The sequence below is a fragment of the Arachis ipaensis genome, chromosome B6, assembly GCF_059453495.1.
Source record: "Arachis ipaensis isolate K30076 ecotype BB chromosome B6, ASM5945349v1, whole genome shotgun sequence".
NCBI classification, from domain to species: domain Eukaryota; kingdom Viridiplantae; phylum Streptophyta; class Magnoliopsida; order Fabales; family Fabaceae; genus Arachis; species Arachis ipaensis.
Window position 1 is genome coordinate 57,509,400 of NC_142441.1, and position 14,982 is coordinate 57,524,381.

The 14,982-nt window shown below is 39.0% G+C and overlaps 1 non-coding gene across 1 annotated transcript; it reads right to left on the reverse strand.

The window, feature by feature from the left end:
- Positions 1-781: 781 nt before the first annotated feature.
- LOC148555705 (small nucleolar RNA R71) lies at positions 782-889 on the reverse strand. The gene has a single exon (XR_015887834.1). It is a non-coding gene; the product is annotated as a small nucleolar RNA R71 (small nucleolar RNA).
- Positions 890-14,982: the final 14,093 nt, after the last annotated feature.

Consider the following 14,982-nt stretch of genomic DNA (forward strand, 5'->3'; position numbering starts at 1 on the left):
TTTTTCGAAAATCACTAACTCTTTTTCAAAATAATTTTCGAAAATTATCTCTCCCCCATCTTATTCTATTTATTCATTCATATCCTAACATCTCATCTCACATCTCTGCCATCCTCACAGTTGTGTTTCTTCCATTATATTACATTCTTTGTCTCCCCTTCTTCTTCTACTTACACAGGGATCCCTATACTGTGGTATAAAGGATCTCTATTATTATTATTATTTTCTGTGCCTTCTTCTTTGTCATATGAGCAGGAGCAAGGATAAGAACATTCTTGTGGAAGCAGATCCAAAACCTGAAAGGACTCTAAAAAGGAAACTAAGAGAAGCTAAAATACAACAATCCAGAGATAACCTTTCAGAAATTTTTGAACAGGCAGAGGAGATGGCAGCCGAAAATAATAATAATGTAAGGAAGATGCTTGGTGACTTTACTGCACCTAATTCCAATTTACATGGAAGAAGCATCTCCATTCCTGCCATTGGAGCAAACAACTTTGAGCTGAAACCTCAATTAGTTTCTCTGATGCAGCAGAACTGCAAGTTTCATGGACTTCCATCTAAAGATCATTTTCAGTTCTTAACTGAATTCTTGTAGATATGTGATACTGTTAAGACTAATGGAGTAGATCCTGAAGTCTACAGGCTCATGCTTTTCCCTTTTGCTGTAAGAGACAGAGCTAGATTATGGTTGGATTCTCAACCCAAAGACAGCCTGAACTCTTGGGATAAGCTGGTCACGGCTTTCTTAGCCAAGTACTTTCCTCCTCAAAAGCTGAGCAAGCTTAGAGCTGATGTTCAAACCTTCAGACAGAAAGAAGGTGAATCCCTCTATGAAGCTTGGGAAAGATACAAACAGTTGACCAAAAAGTGTCCCTCTGACATGCTTTCAGAATGGACCATCCTGGATATATTCTATGATGGTTTATCTGAGCTATCAAAGATGTCACTGGACACTTCTGCAGGTGGATCCATTCATCTAAAGAAAACGCCTGCAGAAGCTCAAGAACTCATTGACATGGTTGCTAATAACCAGTTCATGTACACTTCTGAAAGAAATCCTGTGAGTAATGGGACGCCTATGAAGAAGGGAGTTCTTGAAGTTGATAATCTGAATGCCATATTGGCTCAGAATAAATTATTGACTCAGCAAGTCAATATAATCTCTCAGAGTCTGCATGGAATGCAAGCTGCATCCAACAGTACTCAAGAGGCATCTTCTGAAGAAGAAGCTTATGATCCTGAAAACCCTGCAATAGCAGAGGTAAATTACTTAGGTGAACCTTATGGAAACACCTATAACTCATCATGGAGAAATCATCTAAATTTCTCATGGAAGGATCAAAAGCCTCAACAAGGCTTTAATAATGGTGGAAGAAACAGGTTTAACAATAATAAACCTTTTCCATCATCCACTCAGCAACAGACAGAGAACACTGAACAAAATGCTTCTAATTTAGCAAATCTAGTCTCTGATCTATCCAAGGCCACTGTAAGTTTCATGAATGAAACAAGATCTTCCATTAGAAACCTGGAAGCACAAGTGGGTCAGCTGAGTAAAAGGATCACTGAAATCCCTCCCAGTACTCTCCCAAGCAATACAGAAGAGAACCCAAAAGGAGAGTGCAAGGCCATTGACATAAGCAAAATGGCCGAACCCAATGAGGGAGAGGAAGACGTGAATCCCAAGGAGGAAGACCTCCTGGGACGTCCAGTGACCAATAAGGAGCTTCCCTCTGAGGAACCAAAGGATTCTGAGGCTCATCTAGAGACCATAGAGATTCCATTGAACCTCCTTATGCCCTTCATGAGCTCTGATGAGTATTCCTCTTCTGAAGAGAATGAGGATGTTACTGAAGAGCAAACTGCCAAGTTTCTTGGTGCAATCATGAAGCTGAATGCCAAATTATTTGGCATTGATACTTGGGAAGTTGAACCTCCCTTGTTTATCAATGAACTAAGTGATCTGGATCAACTGACATTGCCTCAGAAGAGACAGGATCCTGGAAAGTTCATAATACCCTATACCATAGGCACCATGATCTTTAAGGCTCTGTGTGACCTTGGTTCAGGAATAAACCTCATGCCCCTCTCTGTAATAGAGAAACTGGGAATCTATGGGGTGCAAGCTGCTAGAATCTCATTAGAGATGGCAGACAACTCAAGAAAACAGGCTTATGGACAAGTAGAGGATGTGCTAGTAAAGGTTGAGGGCCTTTACATCCCTACTGATTTCATAGTCCTGGATACTAGAAAGGAAGAGGATGAATCCATCATCCTAGGAAGACCTTTCCAGGCCACAGCAAGAGCTGTGATTGATGTTGACGGAGGTGAAATAGTCCTTCAATGGAATGAGGACTCCCTTGTGTTTAAAACTCAAGGATCTCCCTCTGCAACCATGGAGAGGAAGCAGAAAAAGCTTCTCTCAAAGAAGAGTCAACCAGAGCCCCCACAGTCAAACTCTAAGTTTGGTGTTGGGAGGCCACAACCAAACTCTAAGTTTGGTGTTGAACTCCCATATCCAAACTCTAAGTTTGGTGTTGGAGAGTCTCAACAAAGCTCTACATATCTGTAAGGCTACATGAGAGCCCACTGTCAAGCTATTGACATTAAAGAAGCGCTTGTTGGGAGGCAACCCAATTTTTATTTATCTAACTATATTTTCCTTAGTTATATGTCTTTGTAGGTTCATGATCATGTGGAGTCACAAAATAAACAAAAAAATCAAAAACGGAATCAAAAACAGTAGAAGAAAAATCACACCCTGGAGGAGCATCTGTCTGGCGTTCAGCGCCAGAACAGAGCATGGTTCTGGCGCTGAATGCCCAAAATGGGCAACTTCTGGGCGCTGAACGCCAGAACAGGCATGGTTCTGGCGTTCAACGCCAGAAATGGCACACAAATGGGCGTTGAACGCCCAAAATGGCCACCAGCCTGGCGCTGAACGCCCAGAGTTGGGTACAAAGGCATTTTTACATGCGTAATGGGTGCAGGGATGTAAATCTTTGAACACCTCAGGATCTGTGGACCCCACAGGATCCCCACCTACCTCCACTCACTTCTTCTCACCACTCTCTTTCACACAACCCCATCCACTCTTCCCCATAAACCTACCTCATAAACTCCACCTACCTTCAAAATTCAAAACCAATTTCCCACCCAAACCCACCCATATGGCCGAACCTTAACCCCCCCTCCCTTCCCTATATAAAGACCTCCATTCTTCATCAAATTCACACAACACACCCCTCTACACTCCTCTTGGCCGAAACCACATCTCCCTCTCCCTCTCCATATTTCTTCTTCTTCTTCTTCTATTCTTTTGTTTATTGCTCGAGGGCGAGCAATATTCTAAGTTTGGTGTGGTAAAAGCATAGCTTTTTTTGTTTTTCCATTACCATTGATGGCATCTAAGACCGGAGGATCCTCTAGAAGAGGGAAAGGGAAGATAAAAGCTTCCACATTCGAGTCATGGGAGATGGAAAGGTTCATCTCCAAAGCCCATCAAGACCACTTCTATGATGTTGTGGCCAAGAAGAAGGTGATCCCTGAGGTCCCTTTCAAACTCAAAAGAAATGAGTATCCGGAGATCCGACATGAAATTCAAAGAAGAGGTTGGGAAGTTCTAACAAATCCCATCCAACAAGTCGGCATCCTAATGGTTCAAGAGTTCTATGCCAATGCATGGATCACCAAGAACCATGATCAAAGTAAGAACCCGGATCCAAAGAACTATGTTACAATGGTTCGGGGGAAATACTTAGATTTTAGTCCGGAGAATGTGAGGTTGGCGTTTAACTTGCCCATGATGCAAGGAGATGAACGGCCCTACACAAGGAGAGTCGACTTTGATCAAAGGTTGGACCAAGTCCTTATGGACATATGTGTAGAAGGAGCTCAATGGAAGGTTGACTCCAAAGGCAAGCCGGTTCAACTAAGAAGATTGGACCTCAAGCCTGTAGCTAGAGGATGGTTGGAGTTTATTCAATGCTCAATCATTCCCACTAGCAACCGGTCTGAAGTTACTATAGACCGGGCCATCATGATCCATAGCATCATGATTGGAGAAGAGGTGGAAGTTCATGAGATTATACCTCAAGAACTCTATAAGGTGGCTGACAAGTCCTCCACCATGGCAAGGTTAGCCTTTCCTCACCTCATTTGCCACCTATGCAATTCGGCTAGAATTGACATAGAGGGAGATATCCTCATTAAAGAGGACAAGCCCATCACTAAGAAAAAGATGGAGCAAGCAAGAAAGCCCAGTCATGGAGCTCAAGAGGCGTATGAAGCTCATTACCATGAGATCCCTGAGATGCCTCAAATGCACTTTCCTCCACAAAATTATTGGGAGCAAATCAACACCTCCCTAGGAGAATTGAGTTCCAATATGGGACAACTAAGGGTGGAACATCAAGAGCACTCCATCATGCTTCATGAAATAAGAGAAGATCAAAAAGCAATGAGGGAGGAGCAACAAAGACAAGGAAGAGACATAGAAGAGCTCAAGAACATCATTGGTTCCTCAAGAAGGAAACGCCACCATCACTAAGGTGGATTCATTCCTTGTTCTTCTTTCTTCTGTTTTTCGTTTTCTATGTTATGTGCTTAGCTATGTTTGTGTCTTCATTACATGATCATTAGTAGTTAGTAACTTTGTCTTAAAGATATGAATGTCCTATGAATCTATCACCTCTCTTAAATGAAAAATGTTTTAATTCAAAAGAACAAGAAGTACATGAGTTTCGAATTTATCCTTGAACTTAGCTTAATTATATTGATGTGGTGACAATGCTTCTTGTTTTCTGAATGTATGCTTGAACAGTGCATATGTCTTTTGAAGTTATTGTTTAAGAATGTTAAATATGTTGGCTCTTGAAAGAATGATGACTAGGAAACATGTTATTTGATAATCTGAAAAATCATAAAAATGATTCTTGAAGCAAGAAAAAGCAGCAAAGAACAAAGCTTGCAGAAAAAAAAAAAATAGGCGAAAAAAAATAATAGAAAGAAAAACAAGCAGAAAAAGCCAAAAGCTCTTAAAACCAAGAGGCAAGAGCAAAAAGCCAATAACCCTTAAAACCAAAAGGAAAGGGTAAATAAAAAGGATCCCAAGGCTTTGAGCATCAGTGGATAGGAGGGCCTAAAGGAATAAAATCCTGGTCTAAGCGGCTAAACCAAGCTGTCCCTAACCATGTGCTTGTGGCGTAGGTGTCAAGTGAAAACTTGAGACTGAGCGGTTAAAGTCAAGGTCCAAAACAAAAAAAGAGTGTGCTTAAGAACCCTGGACACCTCTAATTAGGGACTTTGGCAAAGCTGAGTCACAATCTGAAAAGGTTCACCCAATTATGTGTCTGTGGCATTTATGTATTCGGTGGTAATACTGGAAAACAAAGTGCTTAGGGCCACGGCCAAGACTCATAAAGAAGCTGTGTTCAAGAATCATCATACTGAACTAGGAGAATCAATAACACTATCTGAACTCTGAGTTCCTATAGTCATTCTGAACCTCAATGGATAAAATGAGATGCCAAAACTATTCAAGAGGCAAAAAGCTATAAGTCCCGCTCATTTGATTAAAGCTATGTTTCATTGATAGTTTGGAATTTATAGTATTTTCTCTTCTTTTTATCCTATTTGATTTTCAGTTGCTTGGGGACAAGCAACAATTTAAGTTTGGTGTTGTGATGAGCGGATAATTTATACACTTTTTGACATTGTTTTTAGTATGTTTTTAGTAGGATCTAGTTACTTTTATGGATGTTTTCATTAGTTTTTATGTTAAATTCACATTTCTGGACTTTACTATGAGTTTGTGTGTTTTTCTGTGATTTCAGGTATTTTCTGGCTGAAATTGAGGGACTTGAGCAGAAATCAGATTCAGAGGTTGAAGAAGGACTGCTGATGCTGTTGGATTCTGACCTCCCTGCACTCAAAGTGGATTCTCTGGAGCTACAGAACTCGAAATGGCGCGCTTCCAATTGCGTTGGAAATTAGACATCCAGGGCTTTCCAGCAATATATAATAGTCCATACTTTGGCCAAGAATAGACGACGTAAACTGGCGTTCAACGCCAGCTCTTTGCCCAAATCTGGCGTCCAGCGCCAGAAAAGGAGCCAAAACCAGAGTTGAACGCCCAAACTGGCACAAAAACTGGCGTTCAACTCCAAGAAGGACCTCTACACGTGCCACACTCAAAGCCCAGCCCAAGCACACACCAAGTGGGCCCCGGAAGTGGATTTATGCATCAATTACTTACTCATGTAAACCCTAGTAGCTAGATTATTATAAATCGGACTTTTTACTATTGTATTAGGCATCTTTTGATCACCTTAGGATCTTAGGAACATCTGGGAATGCATAGTTCTTAGACCATGGGGGCTGGCCTCTCGGCCATGCCTGGACCTTTCACTTATGTATTTTCAACGGTAGAGTTTCTACACTCCATAGATTAAGGTGTGGAGCTCTACTGTTCCTCAACGATTAATGCAAACTACTACTGTTTTCCATTCAATTCATCTTATTTCGCTTCTAAGATATCCATTCGCACCCAAGAACGTGATGAAGGTGATGATTATGTGTGACGCTCATCATCCTTCTCCCTTATGAACGCGTGCCTGACAAACACTTCTGTTCTACATGAAATAAGCTAGAATGAATATCTCTTAGATCTCCTAACCGAAATCTTCATGGCGTAAGATAGAATGATGGCGGCATTCAAGAGAATCCGGAAGGTCTAAACCTTGTCTGTGGTATTCCGAGTAGGATTCGATGAATGAATGACTGTGACGAGCTCCAAACTAGCGATTGCAGGGCGTTAGTGACAGACGCAAAAGGATAGTAAATCCTATTCCAGCATGATCGAGAACCGACAAATGAATAGCCGTGTCGTGACAGGGTGCGTGAGCATATTATTCACTGAGAGGATAAGATGAAGCCATTGGCAAGGGTGATGCCTCCAGACGATTAGCCGTGCCGTGACAGGGCATTGGATCATTTTCCCGAGAGATGACCGAAAGTAGCCATTGACAGTGGTGATGTATCACATAAAGCCAGCCATGGAAAGGAGTGAGACTGATTGGATGAAGATAGCAGGAAAGCAGAGGTTCAGAGGAACGAAAAGCATCTCCATTCGCTTATCTGAAATTCCTACCAATGATTTACATAAGTATCTCTATCCCTATTCTATTATTTATTATTCGAAAACTCCATGACTATTTTATATCCGCCTGACTGAGATTGGCAAGGTGACCATAGCTTGCTTCATACCAACAATCTCCGTGGGATTCGACCCTTACTCACGTAAGGTATTACTTGGACGACCCAGTGCACTTGCTGGTTAGTTGTATCGAAGTTGTGACAAATTATGAATGTGTAATCACGATTACGCGTACCAAGTTGCTCACGTTCCAGAAATAGTTTGAGCCTGGACATCACAATTTCGTGCACCAACGACCCGAGGTTTAAATACTCGGTTATCAATTTCAAAGGGGTTTGTTACTTGTGACAACCAAAACGTTTGTAAGAAAGGACTTTTGTTGGTTTAGAAGCTATACCTGCAACGAGGATTTATCTGCAAATTTCTAGACCACACAAAAGTTCTCTCTTCAAAATGGCGCCGTTGCCGGAGAATTGCAAACGTCTGCCTTATTATTGGTTATTGTAAATATTTACTTTTTGCTTGTTTATTTGTTTTTATTTTTGTTTTTATTTTTGCTTTTTAATAAATTAAGAGGTTATTGGTTTTTATTTAGTTATTAAAATTTTTTTCAAAAATTTGTTCTTCGTGTTCATCTTGACCTTCAAGTTGTTCTTAGTTATTTTCTTTGTTTTGATCTAAAAATTTTAAGTTTGGTGTCATTTTATTGTTTTTTTCTTTCCTCATTAAACTCAAAAATTCAAAATTTAAAACTCAAATTCCAAATTTCAAATTTCAAATTTCCAAAATTCAAATTAAAAAAATTTTAAATTCAAATTTCAAAATTTCAAATTTCAATTTTCAAAATTCAAATTTCAAAATTTAAAATTCAAATTTCAAATTTCAAAATTTAAAATTTCAAAATTCAAATCTTTTTTCATATCTTTTTCAAAATCTTATCTTATCTTATTTAAAAAAAAAAATCAAATTTCAAAAATTAATATTCAAAGTTCAAATTTCAAATTTGAAATTTCAAATTTCAAAATTCAAAATTCAAAAATTTAAAATTCAAAATTTCAAAATTTCAAATTTTGAAATTTAAAATTCAAATTTTAAAATTTAATTTTCAAATTCAAAATTTAAATAACTTTTTAATTTAAAATTTGTTTTTATTTTCGTTTTTAATTACTATTATGAGTTCTCACGCCTCTCGCTTTGAGTTTGGTTCCAATGTTGTTGCAAGGAATGGAAATTATAATAGAAACATGCATTAATGTCAAAACAATCAGAGATGGAAGGAGCCACGAGGATCTGATCAATCCTTCCGGCAACAACACCTTCCACAGTACCACAGACAAAGACCATTCCACGATGCATACCAAGACAATAGTTATGGTGGACCCTTCCGTGACAACCAACATCCACCAAATTACTATAGTCAAGAGCCATTCCAGGGGGCATACCAAGATGATAGATATGATGGACCCCATCATATACCTATGACCCACCTCCTCAACACAACTCTGGACCACCATACTCACAAGCCCCTTTTCACCATTCACCTCCATATGACCCTAACCCGTATCCACCATACCAACCACCTTATGAGCCAGATGAACCATACACAGAACCACCCCCATTCCAACACAACTACTCTCATGAACCACCACCTCAATATTCACCATCTCCATATCATTATCAAGATGAACCACCTTCCTATTATGAACCCTCTCTCCCAACCAATGAACCCTCATATCCACCCCAACCTCCAATGGATGACAGACTTCGTGTTATTCTTCAAGGGCAAGAAAGGATGAATAAGAGTGTGCTAAATTTCACGGCCTCCTTAGGCGAGTTAGTAAATATAATAGCCTCCCGACATCTGAGAACTCAAAATGCTCCCATGGCTACATGTGGAGAATCAAAAGAGGAGCAAAGCATGAAGGAGACACTAGAAACTTCGGTGGACAATGAGGAACATGGCTTTGTACTGGAACAAGTGGAGGAAGCCATAATAGTTGTAGAGGAAGAAATAGTTGAAGACTTGGGAGATGTTGAACCTCCATGGAAAAGTCAAGACATAGAGCCTCCTTCCAAGACGGTTGCATTTGATGTTGAGGAGGGTGTACAACCTCTAAGGCATACCCTGGTTGAAGACTTGGAAGAGCTTAATCAAGAGATGGAGATTCAAGAAAAAGAGGCACAACCACCCATGCCCTTGGTGAGAAATGAAGAAGAGATTGAATTGGAAAAAAGCTACCAAGAGGAAGAGGTTGAAATTGAAGAAGCTTGCAAGGAGGTGGAAGATGTCAAAGAAGAGCACAAGGGAGTGAAGCTTGCAAGTCCATTAGAAACCCCTCCCCCTAAGTTGCCATCATCCTTCACAACATTTAAGTGGGTAAAATTCATATCCCTTAGCTTTCTAATTCCACTTGAATATGGGCTACTGGAGACGGATGGTCAACTTAGAGCTCTTTGTGGCATTAAGAGTAAGTGGAAGATGATTAGTGGTAAGAATTGTCATGCAAGGTTCAATATGGTTGCATGCTCCAAACTGAAGTGTCATGGTTGGAAGAATACTAAATTGTATGGGTCTAGGAAGCTATTTGGATGCCTCAGTAAGAATTCAGATTGCTTACCACCCGGTTGGAACACTAATGATCAACAAGAAGACGGGTGCAAAAGCAAGGTTTGGGACCCCGGAATTCATTCTGGCAATCAACACTCTTGGGGCCTTGTCACTTGCTTTAACTTACTTGAAGGCTTTCTGCGCCTAGTTTGGGATCCCGGAGGCCATTGGAATCACAAACATTGGCGGAGATTTTCTGGATGAATTCAAGCACAAGCCACCATAACAGGAAGTTCATCCAATGTCCAACTTAAAGACTTTAACTAAATGTGCTAGGTGGGAGACAACCCACCATGGTATGATCGTTCCTTTTTTATTTTTATTTAGTTTAATTTGTTTTCGAGTTTTATTTTATTTTATTGTATTAAACCTGGAGTTTTGCATAACATTCATATTAGCATTGCATTCTGCATTTTTCATGCATAAAAAAAATAATAATAATCGCACGCAACGCGACAGCGTCGCCGACGCGCCCGCGTCGCCAGTGCATTGGGAAGAAAAGAAAATTGAACAGAGAGTCACGCGAGAGCGTGGCTAGAGGCGTGCCTCTGGCACAAAATTGATCCACGCGACTACATCGCTGACGCATCCGTGTCATGTGGGAAAAATGCCTCCCACGCGTCCGTGTCACCCACGCGAACGCGTGGCCCTGTAAAATCGACGTAAACGGGTGTATGGCAGAGAGTTATGATGGAGTGGGGCTGGAATGGTGCTAGCAGCACAAGCCCTACCACGCGAACGCGTCACCCTCGTGTCCGCGTCCTTTTGGAAGTGTAGCCATTCACGCGATCACGTCAACCACGCGACTGCGTCACCCGAAAATTTGGCAAAAAGAGTTTTAAAACAGAGAGTTGCGCTACCGCGAGGCTGCTCTCTCACTAATCGCACAAATCAGGTCACACGATCGCTTGACCCATGCGTCCGCGTCACCTGACCTTATCACGCACTACGCGACCGCGTCACTCACGCGTCCGCGTCACATGCGGGGCACAGCTTATCCAGATCAGCCATATATCTTATCTTTTCTTCTCCAATCCTAATTTTTCTTATCTTTTCTTACTTTCTTCTTCTTCATCTCTTTCTATTTCATTTAATTTATTTGCATACTTTCATTCATTGCATTATTTTCATTGGTGTTAGAAATTTATTTGGGTCATTATTTTCTATATTTTTTGTGGATTATTAAAGGAATTGTTTGACAATTATATATTACCTTTTAAAGGGTTGCTTGAATGTTCAATTTAATACTTTCAATAGCTTATTTACCATGCCTGCTATGTGTTGTGAAAAAGCCCGTATGGCATTGTGCACTATTTTTCGATTTCTTTCTATCTACTACTCTAAATGCTTGCTTTTCACAAAACCCTTTTTATATTTTATTATGTAAATATAATTGTTACTACAAACATGTTGTTAGTTTGAAAGACTTGGTAATCTAACTTGGACATTGAATGCTTGATCTATGTTACTCATGCCTTTGCCAGCATGCCAATAAACATCTTGCATTTAATTGTCATTACATGCACTTGCTATATTTCCAATGATGAACTTTTTACATGTAGTCATGACCATGTGTTAACGTCATTCTTCTTTATTGTGAATTGATTACCACCTTTCCTGCTCTCTTCCTTGCTCTAACCCTTAGCTTTAAAAGTTACCTTCTTTTTCCCTTTTCAGGATGGCCACCAAGAAGGGTAAAGAGAAAGCTACTCCCAAACCACCGGCAAGGAAAGGAACAAAAAGAGCCCCAGCTGAGGAACCACAACCCCCATCCACTTGTACATCTTAGCATGCACCGAGGACGGTGCAATCTTTAAGTGTGGGGAGGTCGATACCGACTTTCAGGGGTTAGTTACCTTCTTTCCAACACCAATACTCTATTTTCTTTGTTTGTTCATTGTCGCATTTGCATATTTGATTGCATATTTGTTTGATTTTATGCATTTAGTCACTACTTGGTTAAAGTAATAAATTTCTTTTTAGGACTCTATTTTTGAAAATTTTCACTAATTTAAATTGAAAAATTTTTTATGTTAAAACTTGCTTGAAGTTGTATTTGGAACATGAATTATAGCCAAGAACACACAACCTGTGAGATTTTGAGCTTATTTATATGGTTACATTATTTAACCATAAATTTTTATTCTTGTGTGTTTTCTTCCCTATGATTGCAATCTTTGCTTTGTTCCATTCTGTATGTCCATTATTTAGTATATTTACATGCTTGCATATGATTGAGGCCATTATTTGAATTTTTACTCACTTATCCCAAATAAGCCTACCCTTTCAATCACCTTTGTTTGCCACCTTGAGCCTTTTTAATCCCATTTATTCTATATTTTATCACATCACTAGCCTTAAGCAGAAAAATAAATTAAATACCCCAATTGAATCTTTGGTTAGCTTAAGATAGAGATTGTGCATCAACTAAGTGTGGGGAAATTGTGGGAACATGGGTTAATAAGGGAATATATCATGTTTCTAATTTATTTGAATATTGGGAATTTGGGAACCTACTCATGAAAAACCAAAATAGAAAAAATAATGGAAAATCCATGTGAATTGATAAGTTATGTTTATTTCTCTACAAAAAAAAGAGAGAAAAATCCAAAAATATTCAATAAATAAGTAAATAAATAAGGGGACAAAATTACCCCAATGCTAAGTTAATAAAAGATCAATGCACATGTGATAAAAGTAAAGAAATATCAAAAATTTGGTACATGAGTATGGGAATCATACAAAAGTGGGAATTATGGGTAGTTAGGAATGAATTTATCAGTATATAGAGTATATGTATATTAGGTGAGAGCTTAGGTTAGTCAAAGATTTATATTATAGCTCACTTGGCCATACATGTACCCTTACCTTTACCTCAGCCCCATTACAACCCTGAAAAGACCTCATGATATTTGCATTAGTATGCTAAATATTTGTTGATTGGTTAGATGAAGAACAAGATTTAGAAAGCATGATTAGAGAAGAATAGAGTGATTAACCCTAGACACTTGAGAGATTAGAGTGATATACACTACCAGTAAGGATTCAATGCTTGATTCTATGTTCTCTACTTTCATGAGCTATCTTCTTACAAGTCTACTTGCCTTTTATTATATAATTTGAATTAGTGGAATTTGATTCATATTTGTCTTGGAGAACTTATTTACTTTTAACCAAGTAGGTAGAAACATCTTAGCATGTAGTTGCATTCTTATAGATAGGTTGCATTTCGTACATTTTACCATTCCTCTTCACTCCTTTATAGCTTCTCTTTAGCTTAGCATGAGGACATGCCAATGTTTAAGTGTGGGAAGGTTGATAAACCACTATTTTATGGTTTATCTTATGCTAATTTGAGTGGTTTTTATCAGATTTTCACCCACTAATTCGTATGATTTGCATGAGTTTACATTCTCCTTCCTGATTTTGTGCTATGATTGAAAACATGCTTCTTTGGCCTTATATTCGCTAATATTAATCCTCTCTCATTATAATTAGATGCCTTGATATGGGCGTTAAGTGATTTCAGAGATTACAGGGCAGGAATGGCTTGGAGGATGGAAAGGAAGCATGCAAAAGTGGAAGGAATACAAGAAGTTGAAGGAACTGCAAAGCTGTCCAGCCTGACCTCTTCGCACTAAAACAGTCATAACTTGAGCTACAGAGGTTAAAACAATACGGTTTCAGTTGCGTTGGAAAGCTAACGTCTGGGGCTTCAATTTGATATATAATATGCCATAGTTGCTCTGATGCTAGGTGACGTGAACGCGTGCTCCACCTAGACGCGTCGCAATGACGAAAATCAGCGTGGCAGATTTCTTCTCCAGCGATTTCTGGGCTGTTTTCGACCCAGTTTGCGGCCCAGAAAACACAGATCAGAGGCTATAAAGTGGGGGGATCTATTCATTCATAAGAATAAGCTCATAATTCATAATTTTTAGATTTAGATGTAGTTTTTAGAGAGAGAGGTTCTCTCCTCTCTCTTAGGATTTAGGATTTAGATTTTTAGAATTAGGATTCCTCTCAGTTTATAGTTATTTCTCAATTTCAGTTTCAATGTTCTTCAAATTATATTTGTCTTCTACTTTTAGATACTCTAATACTTTTATTTGTTAATTACTTATGTTGCCCATTTGATTCATGAATCTTTCCATGTTATGACTTAAATTTATGTTTAAATGCAATTTGAAGTATTTCAGATTTATTATTGTTTTATTCTATTTAAGATTGCTTTTCATTTAATTTAGATAATTTCTTCCTTTTGGCTCTGGTTAAGTAATTGGTGACGCTTGAGTTATCAAATAAAACAGTGGTTGAAATTGGGAGTTGCTGATTAATTTGAGTTCCAATAACTCTAGCCTTTCCAAAGGAAAGACTAGGACTTGAGGGATCAAATTAGTTCTTTCACTTAACTTACCTTCATAGTTAGAGGTTAACTAAGTGGTAGAAAAATCCAATTCTCATCACCATTGATAAGGATAACTAGGATAGGACTTCCAGTTCTTATACCTTGCCAAGAGTTTTATTTTATAGTTATTTATTTATTTTACTTGTCATACTTCTTTCTTACTTTCAAAACCCCCAATTTACAAGACTCATAACCAATAATAAGAACACCTCCCTGCAATTCCTTGAGAAGACGACCCGAGGTTTAAATACTCGGTTATCAATTTCAAAGGGGTTTGTTACTTGTCACAACTAAAACATTTGTAAGAAAGTACTTTTGTTGGTTTAGAAGCTATACCTACAACGAGGATTTATCTGCGAATTTCTAGACCACGCAAAAGTTCTCTCTTCAGTGCCTCTGACTTGAGGTAATTGATTATGGGGATCATCCACCCTTGATCCTGTGCTGATATAGTTAGGACCTTTTCTTCCTCGAAGATTGATGGGTTTTGCAGCGTTTCCTGGATGAGGCTTCTATTATTGCCCCCTTGTTTGGTGCTGGCTAACTTTGAGAGTGCATCAGCTCGAGCATTTTGTTCCCGAGGTATATGTTGGACCTTATATTCCCCGAGTTGTCCGAACTGTTCTCTAGTCTTGTCCAAATACTTTTTCATGGTGGAATCCTTAGCTTGGTAGCTCACATCTATTTGTGAGGTAACTATTTGGGAATCTTTGAAGATGGTGAGCTTTTAAACTCCTACCTCCTTAGCCAGCCTCAATCTAGCCAGTAATGCCTCGTATTCAGCTTAATTATTTGACGCAGGGAATT